General features: G+C 39.6%; 1 long non-coding RNA gene across 1 annotated transcript; it reads left to right on the forward strand.

Moving 5' to 3' along the window:
- The first annotated feature begins 6,309 nt into the window (after positions 1-6,309).
- On the forward strand, positions 6,310-6,896 carry LOC110366422. Its single transcript, XR_002426658.2, has 3 exons — positions 6,310-6,441; positions 6,523-6,564; positions 6,639-6,896. It is a non-coding gene; the product is annotated as an uncharacterized LOC110366422 (long non-coding RNA).
- Positions 6,897-12,581: the final 5,685 nt, after the last annotated feature.

The following is a 12,581-nucleotide window of genomic DNA, read 5'->3' on the forward strand; positions in this document are numbered from 1 at the left end:
GTAGCCTAAGCCTATAGCAGCATAACTATAGAGGTAGCTCAGGGTAACATGAGCCACTCTAACTATAAGCTTTGTCAAAAAGGTAAGTTTTAAGATTAGTCTTAAAAGTAGACAGGGTGTCTGCCTCACGGACCAAAACTGGGAGTTGGTTCCACAGGAGAGGAGCCTGATAGCTAAAGGATCTGCCTCCCATTCTACTTTTAGAGACTCTATGAACCACCAGCAGACCTGCAGCCTGAGAGCGAAGTGCTCTGTTAGGAACATACGGGGTAATCAGAGCTCTGATATATGATGGAGCTTAATTATTAAGGGCTTTATACGTGAGAAGGAGAATTTTAGATTCTATACTTGATTTAACAGGAAGCCAATGAAGGGAAGCTAAAATTGGAGACATATGATCCCTCTTGTTGATTTTCATCAGAACTCTTGCTGCAGCATTTTGGATCAGCTGAAGACTTTGAACTGCATTTTGTGGACTTCCTGATAGTAAAGAATTACAATAGTCCAGCCTTGAAGTAACGAATGCATGGACTAGTTTTTCAGCATCACCCCTGGACAGAATGTTTCTAATTTTGGCGATATTCCTGAGGTGAAAAAAGGAAACTCTGGAAACCTGTTTAATATGGGATTTAAATGACATGTCTTGGTCAAAAATAACACCAAGATTTTTTACTTTATTACCAGAGGCCAAATTAATGCCATCCAGATTAAGTGATTGATTAAGTAGTTTATTTTTTGAGGACTCTGGTCCAAAGATTACAAATTCTGTCTTGTCAGAATTTAGATGCAGGAAATTTAAAGTCATCGAGCTTTTGATGTCACCAAGACATGACTGCAGTCGAAGTAACTGATTGGATTCATCAGGATTTATGGATAAATATAGCTGAGTGTCATCAGCATAACAGTTGAAATTAATCCCATGCAGTCTGATCATTTTGCCAATCGGAAGCATGTATATAGTAAAGAGAATTGGTCCAAGGACTGAACCATGTGGTACTCCACAGGTGACCCTAGAGTTTGAGGAAGATTTATTTTTAACATGAACAAACTGGAATCTGTCCGACAGATAAGATTTAAACCAACCTAATGCTTTCCCCTTAATCCCTACAGTATGCTCAAGTCTTTGTAGGAGAATATTGTGATCAACTGTATCAAATGCAGCACTGAGCTCTAACAGGACAAGTATAGACACAAGTCCATTATCTGAGGCCACCTGACTGAAACTCCTCAAGTAGGTCATTACTTTGTAAATGTTCACAAAGTTGATTAGCAACTACTTTCTCAAGAATTTTAGATAAGAAAAGAAGATTAGATATAGGTCTGTAATTTACTAAGTCATCTTGATCAAGAGATGGTTTCTTAAGTAAAGGTTTAATAACAGCTACTTTAAAAGCTTGTGGTACATATCCATTTACCAAGGATAGATTAATCATGTTTAAAATAGGACCACTGATCAGAGGGAATACCTCCTTAAACAACTTGGTTGGGATTGGGTCTAACATACAGGTAGAAGGTTTAGATGAAGCTAAAATTTTAGATAGCTCAGAAAGCTCTACTGCTTTTAAACAGTTCAGACACTGCGCAGGTTCTAAAGATTCCTCCAACGCTGCCTCACTTACTGAGGACGAGGTAATCATGTTTGGGAGGATGCCAATTATTTTATTTTTAATGGAATCAATTTTATTTATGAAGAATCCCATAAAATCATTACAGCTAAGAGCAAAGGGAATGGATGGATCAACAGAGCTGTGGCTCTGGGTAAGTTTGGCAACTGTACTGAAGAGAAATCTAGGATTATTTTTGTTCTCTTCAATTAGTGACGAAAAATATGCTGCTCTAACTCTGCAAAGGGTCTTGTTATACAACAATAGACTGTCCCTCCAGATTAAGTAGGATTCCTCTTGGTGTGCAGAGCGCCATTTTCTCTCCAATTTCCTAATATTGTGCTTCAAGGAACGCAGTTCTGAATTAAACCAGGGAGCCAGCTACTTGTGAATAATCACCTTTTTTTTCAAGGGAGCTACATTGTCTAATGCAGAACGCAATGACAAAGTCATACCGTTAACAAAGACATCTATTTGTGAATGGGAAGAAACAACAATGCTGCTATCTGCAGGGCATTTCGATATTAAGAGGGGGACAGACTCTTTAAAGTTTGATGCATCAGTGTCTGATAAAGATCTACTATAATGGAACGCTCTTTTGGGGATGGAGAACTCAATTAGATTAAACTCAGGGAGAAGACAAGCTTTGCGTGGACGACCCGCGGAGGGTGGGGGGGGGGTTGCGGGGGAAGGCAAGCTTTGCGTGAAAGCAACAACAAAAAATTGCCTGTTACCGTCAAATAAACATGCAAGCATATCAACTTAGTTTTTTTTTTTTTTTTTTTTTTTTTTGGAATCTTGGCGAGGCGGTAGCGTGGCCGCCTCGCCAAGATCGCACTGCGGGAAACACTGGTACAATTATTCAGCCTGTTGTTGCCTCCGTTCTATTTCTATTTAAAATTGCCTTTCAAGATGACATGTCTGTTCTTGATGTTGTATATTATCAAATAACTTTCCCCCAAAAATGCGACTTATACTCCAGTGCGACTTATATATGTTTTTTCCTTCTTTATTATGCATTTTATGGCTGGTGCGACTTGTACTCTGGAGCAACTTATAGTCTGGAAAATACGGTAATTAAAGAATCAGACTGAAAGATGGCTGCCACTCCTCCTCCTCTTCCCACAGATCATGGAATGTGGAAATTTGATTAATTGGAAGGAGTTGACTCATTTATACTAACATAGTCCTCTTGTAGCCAGGTTTCTGTGAGACAAAATAAATCAATATGATTATCAGAAATCAATTCATTAACTAACAAAGTCTTTGGAGGGAGAGACCTTATATTTAATAGACCACATTTAATTGTTTTATATTTTGGTTCAAGGTGAGCCGTATTGATATTTATTAGATTTTTATGATTTGTTCCTTTTAGATCAGTTTTTGATCTGTTAAGTTTTGGCCGTGGGAAAGACACCGTCTTCTTTTCGTCAGAGAGATGCGTCAGAGCGATGCGTCAGAGCGATGCGTCAGAGCGATGCGTCAGGGCGTCTACCATGTTGAATGTGGCAAATCTGCAGTTAGACTCAGTCACTTAAACAATATGAGAGGGATTTTAATCTCAGAATATACTTTATATTCATAATATTTAAATTTTTATAATATTCCGAGTTTATTTTCGTATCCCTCTTGGCCTCATTCTCCTGACTTTATTCTCGTAAAAAAATAAAAATAATTACAAGAATCTATCCTGGCCCTATTACTCCAGGACTAAGATAGTTCTGCAAACTGTGACTATTCAGGAAATGTTCCCCCCTAATTGTCATAATATGATGTTTTTCTCATAATGTTACCACTTTTGTCTTTTTTTTTTTACTTTGTTCTCCTCTGCCTTTTTTCTTATATTAGTAATTTTATCTCCTCAATACTTTAAAGATTAATACTTTAAATTAATTGAATTAATTACTTCCAAGATTAATTTAATTAATATTTTAATTAATGCTCCCCCAAAAAGTCTGTTGCTAATCTGTGTCTATACCAGATCTTAAAAGGTTCACATGTGACACGGTTTTATGAAATAATGAAGACCACGATGTTTAGATTTAACCAATTGATTGTTATATTCATAACACATCCATATATATATATATATATATATATATATATATATATATATATATATATATATATATATACATACACACATATACACACATATATATACACATATAATCTGGACATATACTTATATATAAACACACACCTATTTATTTTGTATACTTCAAAATCTATATATTGACATTGATCAAAACATTGATCAAAGGCCAATCTGGCTGCCAATCTCTATCAATTAATCTCTCTATATTTTTTACAAGTATATATAAACTCCATCTACATCTTTCTATCTGAATACTTAAAACATATATACAGGGAACATAGACGTTCACTACTTTCTGCCACATACAATATAGCGGTTACATTGATGTGCAAACCTGCGCCCAATGGGGCGTCTACATATATAATGTCTATGGTCTAGGCTACTAGAAACCATTACATAATTGCTAAATAAACTAACTGAATGCTAAGCTAATAAAGGATCGCAAATCTCACTATTCAAACTCCAACTCGCTAAGGAGGCAGACAAGACAGAGCTACTTTTATACCCCAAAGTGGCAGCCCTACCAGCAATTATTCTGGGTGCGGTCACAAAAACATTTGAGCCAATAGCAATACTGATTTGAAATTCAACGCAAGACACTCGCTAAACCTTAGGAGGGCAGCACACAGATGGTTTTGGACACAAAAGCAGGATTCCTACAAATGTGCAGTAAATTGTCAAAATAATGACTGGGACATGTAGACAGAACAATAGACACATATATACAGTTTATTAGCCAAAAAAGGTGATTTTGAGGTGACTTACCCTTTAATCTTCTCACAACATTGCTTTGCTGTTCTCTAGTAGCTGTAAGCAGCCTTTACTGAAGTTGCTCTAGTGACACCAGCCCTTAGCCCAGGGGTGTCAAACTCATTTTGGTTTAGGGGCCGCATACAGCTTAATCTGATCTCAAGGGGGCCACACAAGTAAACTCATTGCAAGATTAAATAGAACTAATAAAAGTGGACTTGTTGTTGGTTTTTATATTAAACGAATGTCACTTTTACAAAATATATTATGAATAACCTCAGAGTTTTTAAGAAAAGTATGCGCAATTTCAACAATACTTTTACTCAGTTAAACATTTATTTAGGTGCATTATGCAAAAGAACTGATCACAGTGATTGTACAATGTTGCAAAACATTTATTCACAGTTTTTGGAACTTAAAAACACTGTCCTGCATGACGAAATACATCAAACTGATAAAAATTAAGATATTATTTAAAATAAATTTCTTACATCTGGGAAGCAATTTGAACAAATTATCTGGCTTCACAAATTTGAAATCTTAAGTGTCAGCTGTTTTAAACAGACATTTGATTAAGTACATTTGTCACCTTCCTTGTTGATGCATAAAATGTATATATATAGAAAAACTTGCATACATAACATGTATTGCATGCATAAGAAATATTTTACTCAACAAAACTCTTTTGTTGTAAATCTGTTACTGACTAGCACTAACTTTAACAGAATTAATTCAGCAAATATTCAAAGCTGCAATTTTTAACAGTGCAACATTGAAAGTAACATTCCATAGGATTTAGTTTTACTCAGTATTTGCCCCTGAAACTTGGCATCTTTTAGTCTGGACAAGTACATCAGTATCAGACATCATGTCCTGAGCAGAAGACAATTTCAGAGTCTCATTTAAGTGCTTATGTGTGAACTTTGAGCGCAGCTTTGTTTTATTTATATTAATTAGTGAGGAAATTTGCTCACAAAGGTAGGTAGTCCCAAACATGGACAACATTTTTGCAGCCAGTGCTGTCAATTTACGATATCCTGGTAGGAGACACTTGTAAAATGTGTCCAATCCAACTGATGCAAATTTGTTCTTCAATTCCACATCACACTGCAAATCAATGATTTCAAGTTGCATATCAACAGGCACATCAGAAGCTCTGACTGTGAATGGTGAGTGAAAAACTGAGAATTCTGTCTCGAGTTCGCTAAATATCTGAAGTCATTTCTCAAACTCACTCAGCAACCTTGAAATCGTATCTTTGTACCGTTTCACTTCAGGTTTAACGCTTGCTGTGCACACATCTCTTAGACAGGGAAAATGAGCAGGGTCCCCACTTGCCAACTATGTCTCCCATAACGTCAGCTTTAACTTGAATGCACATATGCTGTCATAATACTACTAATAATACTAATACTATTACAAATTTTTTGCGTCCTTGCAACATTTTGTTCAGATTATTCAAGTGTCCTGTGATATCAACCATAAATGCAAGGTCCTGCAGCGGGCATTGTAATTCCAGACAGGTTTACATTTTTTCTCCAATTTTAGATCAAAGAAGCGCTTCAGCACAGCACCTCTGCTTAACCATCTAACTTCAGTGTGGTATGGTAGACCATAGCCAATGTTGCATTCACTAAGAATGCTGTCAAACTGACGATGATTGAGAGTTCTGGCTCGGGTGAAATTAACAGTTCGGACAACAATCTCCATGACGTAATCCATTTTTAACGACTTGCAGCATAATGCCTCCTGATGCAAAATACAATTGTGGCAGTATAGTGTGAGGTAGATAACCAATCAAGAACATGCTTTTTGATTGGTCTCTCAAATGGGCTGGTTTCCTATAAAAAACCTCAGTTCTACTACTGTGCACCCCCCTGACTTCAGGCATTGGTTGTCCCTGGCTGTCTACTTCCGTGTTTTCTGTGCTTCACGGCAGCACGGATAGTTTTATACCGAACCACAGATCGACACAACTTATAAGTGACGGTAAGCGCGAGCACTGATTTGGCCCTTTTGGAGTTAAATTAGCTTAGCCTGGTGCTGACATGGCTTCTTGAATTTAAATAGGTGACTTTTGCAAAGGTCTGAGCTGTAGTCCAGCTCCAAGTGGTGAGTAGTGTCTGTTTTGTATGTTATGGCTTCAGGATGCTGTGTTAATTGTTTTTGTTTTAATGTGCTTGTAGTGATTCTGCTGCTCTGCCCAGCTCTTTTGCATTACTTCTGTTGCTGGCTGCTTTGGTTGTGGGCATGTGCCTGGCCCGGTCCTCGATGTGATTCCCGAAAGACTGATTCTGGAGTTAAGCGGGACCCGATTCAGCTGCCACTGAAAGGGCCATACTAAAATTGCCCAAGGAACATTTGTTTTTTTGTTGTTTATGTATTGTTCGTTATATATTTTAACATTCTGTGTCTAGGAGCTGATTGTCAGAGCTGTGGTGGTGGATCCTTTGGTGGTGGTTTCTTTTTGGTTTGAGGTGCATTGCTTGTTTCATGATGTGAGTTTTGTTTATTTTAGTTTCCCTCCAGTTGTTCCCACTGTTGACCACAACTCTTGGCCCAGCTATGTTTTACATGATTGTGATTTTAAGATTTACTTTGTAAAATAAAAATTCTAATTCGAGCCGGACTGTCTTGTTGCCTCTCAGTTCACAACCCGGGGTGCCTTGCCCATCCCAGGTTGTCACACAATGAAATGTCCAAAAATCACCCCCTTTATTTGCAACTTGTACTTTGTCTTTGAACTTTGTCACAACACCTGTCTTTTTCCCAATCACTGACGGCGCACCATCAGTAGTCAGACTTACGGCTCTGTCCAGCGCTCCAACAACGGAGTGGAAAATGTCTTCAGCTGTCATGGTGTCGGTCATGGGCACCAACTCGAGAAACTCCTCTGTGACAGTCAATGTCTCGTCAACTCCACGAATGAAAATGGCCACTTGAGAGATGTCCACAATATCAGTACTCTCATCAATTGCAACAGAAAATGCAAGAAATTACTCCGTTTTGCGTCTGAGTTGGTTGTCCAAATCTGCCGATAGTTCCGAAATCATGTCTGCCACGGTATTTCTCGTCAAGCTAATATTGGCAAAAGCTTGTCGCTTCTCAGAACACACAATTTCGACAGTCTTCAGCATGCAGTTCTTGACGAACTCTCCCTCACTGTAAGGCTTTTATGCTAACGCTATTTGGCTAGCAATTAGGTAGCTGGCTTTCACCGCAGCATCACTGACCCCTTGACTTTGGGTGAAAACAGATTGCTGTTTCCTCAGACCCGTCAACATTTAATTTATCTTCCGTTTTCTCAGTTCTCTGTGCAAGTGCTTGTATTTTTCGCCATGCTGAGTTTCCTAGTGGCGCTGAATATTGTATTACTTAAGCACCGAAACCTGCTGCAGGCACACAAGGCACACAGGTTTTCCATTCATCTCCGTGAACAAATAAGAAGTCAATTTTTCTTGAAAAATCCGACCCTCTGTGTCTACCTTTCTCTTTTTTGACAAAGACATTTCGTTGATGAGGTTGCCAGGGCCAAAACAAAAAGCTGGTATACCAATAGAATCGAAGCCAAACACAGAACCCGAAGCTGCTGTTAGTTCCAATGCAGTGTTGCATCATGTTGTCTGCTCTGAATAAAACATAGCGCCCTTCGTGGACATTATAGGAACTGCAGATTTTTCGATTAAATGAAGTACAGGTTTTTTTCAATAATCATTGTTGAATAATGATAATGCATTTAGCCACTGGGCCGGACTAAATTGTTCGGTGGGCTGGTTCCGGCCCGCGGGCTGTACGTTTGACACCCCTGCCCTAGCCAATCAGAAACCAGCCATCTTCTGACGCCCAATTTTTGACTGACAGCTCACTTTGAACCCGAGCCAAGTAGGAACTAAAACGAAGCTGGTACCACATACAGTCGAGTCGAGCCACATTGAGTAGGTACTAATGGAAATAGGGCTTTAAGGCTTTGGGTGGGGTAGTGTCAGCAGGCAGTGGGATCTTACACATAACAGCCACTACCCAAATTTTAATTCACTAATGACATAAACACCTGCAATCTGCACATTTTACATGACCAAAGTTACACATGCAAATACAGTTGGGGGGCACAGTGGGGTCCTCTTTGTTATGAACGGAGCTGAACGGGTGGACCCAGTATTCAGGCTAACAAGCAGAGATTTTGGGTTCAGATGTTTTATTGCTCTCAGACAAGCAGGACAGGGACAGGCAGGATCAAAAGTCAAAATGGCAGTCCAAAATCCGGTACACAAAAGGCAGTCCAAAATCAGGCAGAAGTACAGACAGGGATAAAGCAAGCTCGGATATTCCTTAGGCAGATTCGGGTAGGCAAAACAGGCAATCAGTCAGACAGGGCAGGACAAAACAGATCAGGGGACAGGCTGGCTCAGAATCAAAAAGCAACAGGGTTTGCATCAACAGGTCAATCAGAATATAGAACGCTGGAACAAAACTCACCGTGGGCTCGTAAATGATCTGGCAGATTGCAGAGGTTTGTGGCAGGACTATATAGGGGAGTGAGCAGGTTAACAGGAGTGAAGACTAATTATAAGTGAGCAGGTGGAACTAAGCAAGGCAAGGGAGCTGACTGATTGCTGAGGGAAGAACAAACCGAGCTGAATAAAGTGACAGGTAAATAACAGGTAATCTAAACAGAACACCACGTCTAAACCAAAGCCGAAACAAGAAAGAACCCAAAAGCAGAAACTAAACTAATAAAACGGATAACCTGAACCAAGACAAAACCCAAATCGTGACACTCTTGTCCATCGGGAGGTGAAGTTGTCAGAAAGGCAGGGAGGTATATCATGCCGTCATGGCAGGGGGTAATGTGCTGTCCCTGCCTTGGTCCTCCTGAGTTCTGGGTGCTGCGGTGGGGTTGCTCGGATGCTCTGGAATGTGTTCCTAGCTTGGTGCTGGGCAGGCTTGTATCCAGGGGTTGGTGCGGGCCCTGGTTTGACAGTGGTACTGGGTCCTGGGGTTGGCCAACGTGGCTGGAGATGGCAGTATGAGTGGGCTTAGTGCCTAACATCTCACCCTGTGTGTCTTTAGCCTGGTGATTACTGCTTCTGAGCTCCTGAGCTTCACTGACAACCTGCCTCTGCGCAGGGTGTATAGCTGCCTTGAGGTGTTGCCTTATGTTTGTCTGCCTAGGGCTTCTGTGGCCTTCTGGAGCTGAGTCCACCTGTTCTTTGCAGCTCCTGGGTGTTGTGTCTGGCAAGCCTACAACTGTTCCTGGCATACTTATAACTGTGCACCTCCAGGTGACAAACTTGCTCAGGTACACCCACTCAACATAAGCACACTTCTTCCACACATATATTCACCCAGACACAATGCAGATATCCTAATCTTTTAAAATCTCCCAGATCTCTGATCAATCCATAATCTGAACATGGAGAGAGGATGGACCACCTGCAGACCTACCAAGACATGAACATCCACCTAAGAGGCAGTGGTGGCCTAGTGGTTAGAGCAATGTGCTCTGGGTTCGACTTAACAGGTCCAGATGTACTTGTGGCTATTTTAACAGTGGGTGAATCTAGCATACTACGTTTTCAAAGTGCTTACACTAAAGTATTCTAGGTTATCAAAGAAACTTTAAACAACAGACAAAAAAATTTAAATCAAGATTTAAATTATTAAGTTATTATTGGCAGAACTGATCCAGGATGAACAGCCATGCATTAAACAGGCTCAATCAATCTGTTTTCAATCACTTTTAAGTGCAGACTTTGACCAGACCAATTGAAAACCTTCTTTTTTCCCTTTTCCAGCCATTCAGATGTGGACTTGCTCAGTCACTTTTGTCTTCATCAAGTGTTTATCAGTCAACTTTTCTCCATTTTCCCCAATCTAGTTCCTCCCCAGCTGCACCACCCTTCCCTGATTCGCTACCCCTGGTTCTGATGCCACTCTTGCAGTGGGGGTTGTGTTAGAGCAACGAGTCACTGGGGTTAAGCAAACGCTCAACTTTTCGGCCATACGCTGTGAAAAATGAGAAGGAGTACAGCGCTCTAAACAGGACGTTTTTTGCTCTCTACTTAGCGACTGGCCATTTTTTATGTTCATTTGTTTATTTTTTTCATGAGGGCAGCCAATTTACTGCCTATGTCGACCACAAGCCCTTAACATTTTCCATGACCTAAATTTCTGACCCCTGGTCTGCACACCAGCAACGGCACCTTGCTGCTGTTTCTGAGGTTGCAACCGAAATTCAGCATTTGGCCGGCAAACCCAACTCAGTGGTTGACTTCATCTGTGCCCAGCATAGTGATGCTGATATTGTAGCTCTCCAAGCTGCACCCACAGGCCTCAAGTTGGAGGGGAGGCAGGTCTAAGAAGGTGGTCTGTTTCTGCTCTGTGATGTTTTTGCTGGTCAGCCTCACCTTTTGGTCTGACATTAGCAGTTTTCATCATGTTCATGGTGAGTCCCTGCCTCTTTCACAAGGTTTCATGCATCTCTTGAACCACTAGGAGGCTCCACTCACACCCAGACTTCAAAAAGGTAACTTTTTCAGATATGGGGTTTTTGGCACGTTTTCTGTGATTGTGAGCAATTCCTTTCTTGGAGAAGATTGAACAAGGTGATTTTAACTATTTCTTGTGTCGTTTTCTTTTGATCATCCATAATAGACCCAATCGATAAGAAAAGAATATGATAGAAATGTGCATTTATTTCAGTGACTCAATTCACAAAATCAAACATTACACAGAAGAATTCCATGCAGACTGATGTTTTCAAGCTTTTATTTCTTTTAATGATGAGGATTTTCTTCTTACAGTCAACGAAAACACATTTAAGAATAGATTACATCAGACCAATAAAAATGTTTAATACAGAAATGTGAGCTGAATTAAACATTTATTTTCAAAATGTACTTTTAATCTGACCAAGGTGTCTCAGTAAAACATTTTCTAATTCATTGAACATAACTATATAAGTCTATGTTTAAGGTCCATACATAAAGACCCTAGAATTTAGCCCAGCTATCTTCAAAGCCTGGTCAGAAATAAAAATTCCTGTGAAAAACAAGGATAATGTAAAACGGTGGGTTAAGTTTTTTTTTTTTTTTATTGACTTTACAGATATCCGTGTTTTATCCATTAAGTAGCTACAACTCAAGCAAAATGTTGCTGTCTCACTCTCAGCCCTTTAACCCCCAAAAATAGAACATATATCAGCAGCCCTTAAAACACTGCACTTACTTTGAAAAGCAGCAATTATGTAACCTTTTAACTGGTCTAAATAAACTAAATATTACTGGAACTAAACTCAGCTTAAAGTTAAGATCAGATTTAATATGTATAGAAAAGCTTAGTCAGAGACCTGTTGACTCAGTGTGTTCAGGACCAAAACTAAGCAATAGGAGGCAGTATTGAGTTTCTGTCCAACTTGCATAAACCGTTATGTAATCATTTGTTACAGATTCCCTCTGAGAGTCCAAAGCTTATTTTATTGGTTTAGGTTATCACTTATGTTACATATTTTTCAGTGTAGTTTTAATGGACTCTGTTTCCTGGTCTGTGTCTGAATCAGATGATGCAAGCAAGAAGATGGACATCTTCCTCTTCTTGAGGCAGAGTCCATTCAAAGTATGCTGGACCGCTACAAATGAGAATCAAAAACTGCCATGGATGACTGTCTGCTGCAGTGGTGGTCAAACAGACAGAACTCATACCCTAGACGAGCACTTATTGATAATATCTCAAAGCCCCTGGCACCACGGTGCCCAGTGAGAGACTGTTCTCCCTCTCAGGCCACATCACTCAGAATAAGAGAGTTGCTCTGTCTTCAAGTAATGTTGAAAGACTGGTGTGCCATTTTTTATATCACAGCTTTGTTCAAATGTGTCCAAGTAAAGAAAAACAATACCATTTTGTTGAATTGATAACTTAATAACTCAAAATTATTTATTTTATAGGCTGTCTTGAAATGTGATTAATCGCGATAAATTTTTTAACAGATTTGCGATTAAGTAGTTAATTTTTATTAATCAAGCCCTGAGAAACTAGACATAGGTCTATAGTCACTTTCCAATGAAACACTACATAGATAGGACATAACACAGGTGCTAGACCTATAGCAATACACACACGCAAACACAAAG

This window comes from Fundulus heteroclitus, chromosome 19 (genome assembly GCF_011125445.2).
Source record: "Fundulus heteroclitus isolate FHET01 chromosome 19, MU-UCD_Fhet_4.1, whole genome shotgun sequence".
Classification (NCBI taxonomy): Eukaryota; Metazoa; Chordata; class Actinopteri; order Cyprinodontiformes; family Fundulidae; genus Fundulus; species Fundulus heteroclitus.